The sequence below is a fragment of the Zingiber officinale genome, chromosome 1B (assembly GCF_018446385.1).
Source record: "Zingiber officinale cultivar Zhangliang chromosome 1B, Zo_v1.1, whole genome shotgun sequence".
Classification (NCBI taxonomy): domain Eukaryota; kingdom Viridiplantae; phylum Streptophyta; class Magnoliopsida; order Zingiberales; family Zingiberaceae; genus Zingiber; species Zingiber officinale.
Genome location: NC_055986.1, coordinates 6,085,065 through 6,096,199, shown reverse-complemented (window position 1 = coordinate 6,096,199; position 11,135 = coordinate 6,085,065).

Below are 11,135 nucleotides of genomic sequence, written 5' to 3'. Positions count from 1 at the left end.
AAAAAGAAATAAAAATAGGGAGTGGTCAAGGATTGAACCTTGAATCTCTCATGATGTAAATGATAGGATTAATGGGTAATAACCAGTTGGGATAGGAATAATATATTGATAGCAAAGGAGGGAAACTCATGATAAGGATGAGAGTAAAAGCTAGCCAAAAGAAAACAAGAAAAGAACAAGAGAAAGGCAACTTGCCTTCCTTTTTTTTTCTCTCCCTCTACCTCTTCTTTGCCGTGACTTAAAGAGGGGAATTAAGGGGATTCATTCCCCCTTGTTTTATCATGAATGATGAGAATAAATAAATAAAATAAATATAAAAATGAAAAAAAAGGGCTAAGGGAGAAGGAAAGCAAAAACCAATTTTGCTACCTCTTCCCCCTTAACATAAAAGGGAGCATGTGAAGAGAAGATTTGATTTTTCACTCATTTCTCTCATTCTCCCCTCTCCATCACCGAGAACCTCAGCCCCCTCTCCTCCATTTTCGGCCCCCAAAACAAATTTCCTCCTAGGATACAAGCAAGGCTACCAAGGGAAAACAAAGGAGGAGAACAAGAAGAAGAGACCCTTTCTTCCATCACCACACTTTAGAACCACAAGCGAAAAGGATGTAAGTATCCCCTCACCTGTGGTACAAGTAGTTTTGATGTGTTTTTGGATTTTATGAGGATTTTAAAACCTAGAACAAAGTTGTGAAAAATTCGGCCAAAGGAAGGACTTGTGATCCTAGGAATGTTTAAAATAAGCTTTGATTCATGATAATTTTTCTATGCTTTGTAAGAAGGTTTCCTCTCATATTTTTATATATATGTGATGTTGGATTAGAGATGTATCTAACCCTAGAGTTTCGGCCAAAAAGGTTTTATAAGGGCTAGGGAATTTATTTGTTTACCTAACTTGCACAAAACCCTCTAAATAAATGGTTAAGTATCCATTATTGTTTTCATACTTGAAGGTTACTTGGAACCAAAATTATTCCACACATAAGTTTCGGCCAAGAAAGGGTTTAGGGTTAGAAATACTTTGGATTTAAACTCACCATGTTTATATGATAGAATATAGAGTTTCTTAAAGAAGTTGCATGCTTGTATGTTGATAGAAACTCATGAACACCATTCTTAATGTTTCGGCCATGGTAAGGTGGATGGCTTAGAATATCTTAAACAGATTTTTAACATGCTCAAAACCTCCATGATAATAAGATATGAAAGTTGTTTAATGCTCCCATGCTTAATTAGAGTATAGGAAAATTGGTTGCATGATATATGATAATTATGACCACAAGGGTCCTAGCTTGTTGTGAACCAAACTTATATGTATAGTTCTTTGATATTTTTTCCATAAAACTTGTTTAGGTTTTCCATACTTTAGGCCACCTAAAACCTAGTTTAAAGACTTGGAAGGTTTCGGCCAAACATATGCTATGAGATAAAGAAAGGAAAAACCTAGGAAACCTAAGACACAATTTAAATGTATGCTTATAGTGCTTGACTTTTATACATGTTATGAAATGTGTTATGACTTGCTATGCTTTTATGCCATTTGAACAAATTCTATGCTTGATGAGGTTCGACCATGTAGGGTTTAAAGACCTAGAAACCCTAAAATTTAGACCTCATGTGTTAAAGATGCTTCTTATGAAATTGAGATAACATGTTGATTGTGTTCACATGCTTATATATTTAACTATGATTCAAATGGACACCTTAAGGTCTCAGCCATGAAGGGATACATGCCCTAGAAACCCTAGAACTTACATTAAACATGCTCATGTCACTCTCCATGATATATGAAATGTAGAAAGCTAAAAAAATTCACATGCTATATGTTGTTAGTGACCTAAATTGATGCTAAGGGAAGTTTCGGCCATGACCACTTGTATGATGCCATTTATGAATTTATACATGATGTTAGAGTAAGTTCACATGCTTGTATGCTTGCTTGAAAACCTAAATGAGTACTTGTAAGTTTCGGCCAAGACATAAATTTAAGGGCTTAAAGAATTTAGGAACTAACTCGATGGTGCTTACCATATTCCTTGAAATGAATGCTATAAATATGGTTAAGGTTTCCATGCTTTATGTCCTTTAGAACCTTGTTTCACACTTGTTAAGATTCGGCCAAATGAGGTTTAAGGACTTGGAGAACTTAGAGTCCAAGTAAACCTTGTTTATGATACTTCCTATGAAAATGATATGTGAATGAATTAGGTTCTACATGCTTGGATGTGTTTAAAACCTAAATGGGCACCTAAGAGGGTTTCGGCCATGATAAGAACTCAAAGGATTAGGAAGCTTAGTACCCAAATTAATCATGTTACATTGTTCCTTATGATTGGATGAGCACATGATATACTTTTATGCTTAGACATGTATGCTTGTGAGCTATATCAGATGAGAATTTCTACGACATGTTATGAGTTCAAAATATACATGTTTTATGTTATGATATGTGGGTAAATCTTACATGCTTTGGTGATATGATATGAGCTGAAAATATGCATGCTTATGTTATGATATGTGGTTAAATTATGCATGCTTTGATGCTATGTTTAGTGCTTAAAATATGCATGCTTTCATGATATGCTATGTGGTTAAATTATGCATGCTTTGATGCTATGTTTAGTGCTTAAAATATGCATGCTTTCATGATATGCTATGTGGTTAAATTATGCATGCTTGATGATATGCTTTATGCTTAAGATATGCATGTTTTGATGATCTATGCCTAAGCGTTGCATATTGTTATGATATGATGTATGCCTAAGTGATGCATACTTTTATGGTATGATGTATGCCTAAGTGATGCATACCTTTATGACATGATGTATGCCTAAGTGATGCATACCTTTATGATATGATGTATGCCTAAGTGATGCATACTTTTATGACATGATGTATGCCTAAGTGATGCATACTTTTATGATATGATGTGTGCCTAAGTGATGCATGCTTTTATGATGTATGATATGTATAAGTATGACATGTACTTTACTTTATATGGCTTGTACCAAGGGTGGGCTCCATAAGCACCCTGGGGTCGGTGGAATAAGACTCGGGCCTCGTTAGGGATGGGCTCCTAAGTGCCCCTAGGTTGATGGAGTAAGACTCGGGCCTAGTATGTTGCCTTGTAGGGTTCAAGACTTGCTACCTTGGACCTACATAGGTTGCGCGCAATATGTAAAGTGGTACATAGCCGGGATCCCCTTTAAGTTGAGATTATGTTCAAGGATATATGTAAGAAGAAATGGTTTTTAAAGATCATGAGACATACACATGTTTTTCGGATACATGTTTTTTTAAAATCATATGCATATACCGTATGATGATTTATATGCCATGGTTAGATATGATTATGTTATGTTCCATGATATGTTCATGTGTATGATATGCCATGACTCCTTATGATGATATGCCATGATTAGATACAATTATGTTATGCTTCATGCTATGCTTTACGCTATAATATGCCATGACAAGTTATGATTCCTTCATGTTGCATGATATGCTTAAAAGAGTATGTTACATTATGTCATGACTAGTTGAAGTGATGCCATGTTGAGACATTCTTTGATTATACTATGATTTTCGGTTTTAGTGAGTAGGAAAGGAACTTACTGAGCCATGAGTGCTCACAGCTTACTGTCCTTGTACCACAGATAAAGGAAAAAGCTAGATGAGCTAGAGGAGCAACAGGAGGGGCAAGGAGATGTTGTTAGGATCGATGATCGCGGCTAGAGAGGGGGGGTGTGAATAGCCGACCCCAAATCTTCGCGTTTCTTCCTACGATTAGGGTTAGCACAGCGGAAATAAACAAAAGAAATGACAACGGAGAAGCAAACCTCAACACGAAGATGTAACGAGGTTCGGAGATGATACTCCTACTCCTCGGCGTGTTCGTAAGGTGGACGAGCCCTATCAATCCGTCGGTGGATGAGTCCCCGGATAACCGGCTAATAAATACTCCTTGTGGGTGGAGAAACCTCGCCACAATAACTTGCAACAACAATATGGAAATATAAAGAAGAGCAAGAAAAAAATACACAATGAATGTACTAATACTCGCTTGCCTTCTCGTTGACTGAAGTCCCGGATGAAGCACCAACTTCACGGACGAATGCCAACAAGCAACTCAGTCGAAGAAGCTCACCCGAAGCTTCAGAGCTCAGCAAAGCTCAAGAGCACAGCAGTGAAGAAGCAAAAGCTTCGGACCAGAAGAAGAGTGAGAGAGTTACTACACTGTAGAAGCCCTCAGCTCTCTTATACCTGCATCCACCTGCGAAGAAGAAGCTAGAAGATAGAAGACCGTTGGCTCTCAACGGATAGTTCTGGACCGATCAGGCTGAAGCCTGATCAGTCCAGGGTACCTCTGATCGGTCCTGGGGACCGATCAGAGCTTCCTCTGATCGGTCCAGGGACCGATCAGCATGCATTCCCTTCCTTTTCTCCCGAACTTTTGCCTTCTGATCGTTGTTTCCTGATCGGTCTGTAGACCGATCAGATAACACTCAGTAGGCTACTGTTTGGTTACTGATCGGTCACCAGACCGATCCAGATACCCAGTGTATCACTGGATCGATCCACTGATCGATCCAGAGCTTGGTTTTTGCCCAAACCAAGTCCCAAACCTTCCAAACCAACATCAGGTCAACCTTGACCTGTTGGTACTTCATGCTTAGCATCCGGTCACTCCCTTGACCTGCTAAGACTCCCCACCAACTGTCCGGTCAATCCCTTTGACCCACTTGGACTTTTCTCTTCGTGCCAAGTATCCGGTCACTCCCTTGACCTACTTGACCTTCTCAACACCAGATGTCCGATCACCCTTGATCCATCTGGATTTTCCCTTGCCCGGCTTCACTCACCAGGACTTTCACCTAGCTTCACTCACTAGGGTTTTCACCTGGCTTCACTCACCGGGACTTTCCCACTGCCTGGCTTCACTCACCAGGACTTTCCAACTGCCTGGCTTCACTCACCAGGACTTTTCCGTCTGCCTGGCTTCACTCACCAGGACATTCCACATCCGGTCCAGAGAACGAGCTCCCGATCCCTCTCTGACCACAGTCCGGAGAACGAGCTACCGAGCCCTCTCCGACTTCCCATGTGCCAAGCTTCCATACTTGGACTTCTCCGTGCCAAGTCTCCATACTTAGACTTTTCCCGTGCCAAGCTCCCTGCTTGGACTTTTCACCATGCCAAACTCCCTGCTTGGACTTTTCCCATGCCAAGCTCCCTGCTTGGACTTTTCCCGTGCCAAACTCCCTGCTTGGACTTTTCCGAGTCAGGTCAACTCACCTCGGGTCAACCAGGTCAACCTTGACCACGGGTTGCACTCACAATCTCCCAAGCTTGTTCTCGTCAAACATCAAAATACAACTCGAGTCAAGTCAACTCGAGTCTGGTCAACCAAGTCAACCTTGACCTAAGGTTGCACCAACAATCTCCCATCATGTTCTCGTCAAACATCAAAATACAACTCGAGTCAGGTCAACTCGAGTCGGGTCAACCAGGTCAACCTTGACCTAAGGTTGCACCAACAATCTCCCCCTTTTTGATGTTTGACAAAACCCATAATCAAGTTAGGTTAACCCGATAACCTAACTTAGGTTTTCTAATGTTCTTCCCTGAACATTCTCTATTCTCCTCAAACCTACACCCTACACTCTCCCCCTTTTTGACACACATCAAAAAGAGTGAATCAAGGTCAAGAGTTTCTTTCTAATGAAAGTCCCATACCTTTCATTGAAACTCTTAATTTCCCCCTTGATATTACAGTCAACAATTAACTTAGTGATAATCCCATATCACTCAAGTCTTTAGGAGTAAAAACTCCCCCTAAAAGTCAACTCCCCTTGACTAATAGGTAAAATTTCCCCTAAAGGTCAACTCCCCCTTGACCATTGCACCAACAATGTCTTGGAGGGTTCCAAACCTTTAGAAACCTAAAACTCCACTTCCCAAGATGAAAGTTTAGACAACCAGTCGAATTTCAGCAAGTTGGCACGCCCTGATCGGTCACCAGACCGATCAGCCTTCACTGGATCGGTCCAGTGACCGATCCAGCATCCCCTGGATCGGTCCTAGTGACCGATCCACTCTTTCCTGGACCGATCAGAATCCTCTCTGATCGGTCCACAAGTCTGATATCAGAATTTCTGATTTTCCTCCCGAAATTCAGAAACTCCTAGAAAATTCCAGAAAATTCCAAAAATTGTAAAATTTTGGGGATACATTCCTCTTAACATATACTATCAAGGAAAAATAGTTTTCTACGAAAATAACTTCCATTTTCAAAACTTAATACAAAGTTCTAAAAACTTTGAAATAGTTCAAGTTTAACTCAACTTTTTATCAACTTTCTCAATGATGAATGCTATCACTAGAAAAGCTTCATCAAAGTTTTTCAAATCAATTTTAAAATGATTTTAAACCATTTAATTTAGGACCACAATCTTAGGACTAAATGCACATGACTTGTACACAAGCTTTCCCTATGATCCCCAATTTTGAATTAGGCTCATCTAGGTACAAGAACCATGCACCTTGATCCTAACTCATCATCCTAATATCTCACACACATCTAAGGTGTATCAAACACATTCAAGTCAATTTTGATGTGAGATATGGGTTTAGGTTATCTTAGGCTAAGGTCTCATGCATTTTCTAAACATCAATTTGATCTCCATATCAAATTATGTTTTTAACCTTAAATCAATTTCACTGATTATAAATGCAAGAAATGATGACATGACATATAATGATATCATAAATGAAACATGTGCCAATGTCATGATGTCATGGCATAAAGTGTGAAACTTAAATAAATCATGACATTTAACTAACCTAAGCATTATCATGACATTTCAAATGATCATAGATTAAATATGATGTCATGACACGGCATATGACAAAAAATATATGGCAAATAACATGTCAAGGTATAGAAAATACCTAATTCTAGCCGTAGTTGCCATTTTTGATAATTTTGATCATTTTGCCATAAATTCTATATTCTTAAGTGTAATAGACCTAGCATCTTATACCAAAGATTGTTAGATCACTATGTGCCAACTAGATTGACTCTAGAAACTTCCTCAAATGTGGTTGGCACATTCTAATCACCTTAGGAATAATTTTCAATTTCATTTTCAAGGCTTGATTACACCTTGAAAATTACTAAAGTGCCACCTTTTGCCATGATTAGGTTAACTACCTAGTTAAGTAAGGTTGGCACACCCTAACTCATCTAGCGTGATGAAATCACGCTCCTAGGAACCCAATACCTATTTGAGCTCATTGGGTTCACTAAATATTCACTAGGGATGACTTCCCTAGCAACCCTCCTAATGACCCTCCTAGGCTTTGAAGCCTTGGTCATTTGAGACTCATCAAGATCAACTCTAGGGGTGACTCCCCTTGTGACCTTGGTGATGGTCTTTCTTGCCCTAGATTTTGTTCCATAATCGAATGGAACATTATGATAAGTGGGCTTGACCACTTGGGACTTAGGTTTGTGACCCAAACCTTTCTTGTCCTTGGACATTGGTTTTTGACCCTTAAACCCTAGAGATGACTTCTCCAAGTTTTTAAGAGCCTTTTCCAAAGTATCAAGTCTTGATCTCAAGACTTGATTCTCCTTCTCTAATACCTCAATTTTTAATTTTTCATTTTTCTTTGAGGTATTCCTAGGCATGTGTCTAGTTGATTTGGGATTTCTACCTAGGTTCTCCCTAACCTTAGATGAGGTGATCCTAGGGTTGGCTTTCCTAGTGTTATCCTTATCTAGGCTCACGTGTTTGGCACCTAAGCATGTGTAACGATTTCTAATGTTATCATGCTTACCATTATTAACAATAGCAATCAAACTACTAGCATGCATCTTACTAGTATTGCAATAATGTGTCTTAGAGATTACCTTAGGGTTTGCCTTAGCTCCCCCTATCGATGTGCTCGGTCTCTTGTCCGTGTGAGATTTCCTCCCCCTCAGACATTGGCTCCGATAATGTCCCCTTCGCTTGCATTGGAAGCACACCACGTGCTCCTTGCCCTTGCGTGTTGGGACTCCGGCTTCCTTGACCTTTGGCGCCGGTGGAGTCTTTCTAACCCTCTTTGGACACTTACTCTTGTAATGTCCAAATTCCCTACACTCAAAGCACATTATGTGTAATTTGCTAGAAACTAAATGGCTTGAGTTACCTAGAGTTGAGGATGGATGAACGCTCTCTCCTTCATCCCTTCCGGAGGTAGAAGCTTCTTCTTCTTGCTCCGAACTTGAAGAAGAACTCTCCTCCTCTTCTTCTTTAGATGTTGAGTGGCCCTCAACTTCTAAATCCATTCCTCCATGAAGTGAACTCCTTGGCTCACTTGACTCCTCTTCATGGCTTGAAGTGGAGTTCCCCTCATGGAACTTATCCAAGTTGTTCCACAACTCCTTGGCATTGTTGTATCCACCTATCTTACATAGAATGTCATTAGGTAATGAGAATTCAAATACTTTCATTACCTCATCGTTGATTGTGGAATGGTGGATTTGTTCCCTTGTCCACTTCTTCTTCTCGAGTGGTTTTCCTTCCTTATCCATTGGAGGCTTGAAACCTAATTGAACACAACTCCAATTTTCAAGGTTAGTCATAAGAAAATACCTCATTCTTATCTTCCAATACGCGAAGTCGTCGCGGTCATAGAAAGGTGGAATGGTGATGTCTTCTCCGAGTTGATCCATCTCTAGCTTGTGCTCCCTCGGGTGTTAATTCGGAGAAGAGCGACCTCGCTCTGATACCACTTGTTAGGATCGATGATCGCGACTAAAGAGGGGGGGTGTGAATAGCCGACCCCAAATCTTCGCGTTTCTTCCTACGATTAGGGTTAGCACAGCGGAAATAAACAAAAGAAACGACAACGGAGAAGCAAACCTCAACACGAAGATGTAACGAGGTTCGGAGATGATACTCCTACTCCTCGGCGTTTCCGTAAGGTGGACGAGCCCTATCAATCCGTCGGTGGATGAGTCCCCGGATAACCAGCTAATAAATACTCCTTGTTGGTGGAGAAACCTCGCCACAATAACTTGCAACAGCAATATGGAAATACAAAGAAGAGCAAGAACAAAATACACAATGAATGTACTAATACTCGCTTGCCTTCTCATCGACTGAAGTCCCGGATGAAGCACCAACTTCACGGACGAATGCCAACAAGAAACTCGGTCGAACAAGCTCACCCGAAACTTCAGAGCTCAGCAAAGCTCAAGAGCACAGCAGTGAAGAAGCAGAAGCTTCGGACCAGAAGAAGAGTGAGAGAGTTACTACACTGTAGAAGCCCTCAGCTCTCTTATACCTGCATCCACCTGCGAAGAAGAAGCCAGAAGACAGAAGACCGTTAGCTCTCAACGGATAGTTCTGGACCGATCAGGCTGAAGCCTGATCGGTCCAGGGTACCTCTGATCGGTCCTGGGGACCGATCAGAGCTTCCTCTGATCGGTCCAGGGACAGATCAGCATGCATTCCCTTCCTTTTCTCCCGAACTTTTTCCTTCTGATCGTTGTTTCCTGATCGGTCTGTAGACCGATCAGATAACACTCAGTAGGCTACTGTTTGGTTACTGATCGGTCACCAGACCGATCCAGATACCCAGTGTATCACTGGATCGATCCACTGATCGATCCAGAGCTTGGCTTTTGCCCAAACCAAGTCCCAAACCTTCCAAACCAACATCCGGTCAACCTTGACCTGTTGGTACTTCATGCTTAGCATCCGGTCACTCCCTTGACCTGCTAAGACTCCCCACCAAGTGTCCGGTCAATCCCTTTGACCCACTTGGACTTTTCTCTTCGTGCCAAGTATCCGGTCACTCCCTTGACCTACTTGACCTTCTCAACACCAGATGTCCGATCACCCTTGATCCATCTGGATTTTCCCTTGCCCGACTTCACTCACCAGGACTTTCACCTAGCTTCACTCACTAGGGTTTTCACCTGGCTTCACTCACCAGGATTTCCAATCTGCCCGGCTTCACTCACCGGGACTTTCCCACTGCCTGGCTTCACTCACCAGGACTTTCCAACTGCCTGGCTTCACTCACCAGGACTTTTCCATCTGCCTGGCTTCACTCACCAGAACTTTCCACATCCGGTCCAGAGAACGAGCTCCCGAGCTTTCTCTGACCACAGTCCGGAGAATGAGCTACCGAGCCCTCTCCGACTTCCCATGTGCCAAGCTTCCATACTTGGACTTCTCCGTGCCAAGTCTCCATACTTGGACTTTTCCCGTGCCAAGCTCCCTGCTTGGACTTTTCACCATGCCAAACTCCCTGCTTGGACTTTTCCCATGCCAAGCTCCCTGCTTGGACTTTTCCCGTGCCAAACTCCCTGCTTGGACTTTTCCGAGTCAGGTCAACTCACCTCGGGTCAACCTTGACCACGGGTTGCACTCACAATCTCCCAAGCTTGTTCTCGTCAAACATCAAAATACAACTCGAGTCAAGTCAACTCGAGTCTGGTCAACCAGGTCAACCTTGACCTAAGGTTGCACCAACAATCTCCCATCATGTTCTCGTCAAACATCAAAATACAACTCGAGTCATGTCAACTCGAGTCGGGTAAACGAGGTCAACCTTGACCTAAGGTTGCACTAACATATGTGTGTGGCAGCGGCTAGGCAACCAAATAAGAACCTGCTTTAAAAACTTTTAAAGAACTACGTTTTGGTATCATGAATTGTAGTACCTTATGTGTGACTTGATGTTATGTTTCTACTAAATTTTGATATCATGTTATTGAGGCCATGATAGTGTAGTTCGGTTTTGATGAAAAGAAAAACAAAAGAAAAGTTTTTATGAAACTAAGAAAATTATTTTAAGTCTTCCGCTGTTATTTGTACATAGAGTATCGTAGCCCCGTCCCTTAGGGTTAGCAGGGAGGGCGGGCGTTACACATAAGATAACATTTCTTAGTTGCATTCGATTGGAATTGAGCGAATAGCCGAAATATATTTAACTTTATACTCTGAACTAACTTTCACTAACCAACACTATTATTATGTGAAATATCAATAATAATTAGTTATATGCATTGACTTTGACTTTTTCATTTTTCATTTATATATATATACACGCCAAAACTTGGTGCAAATAACCAA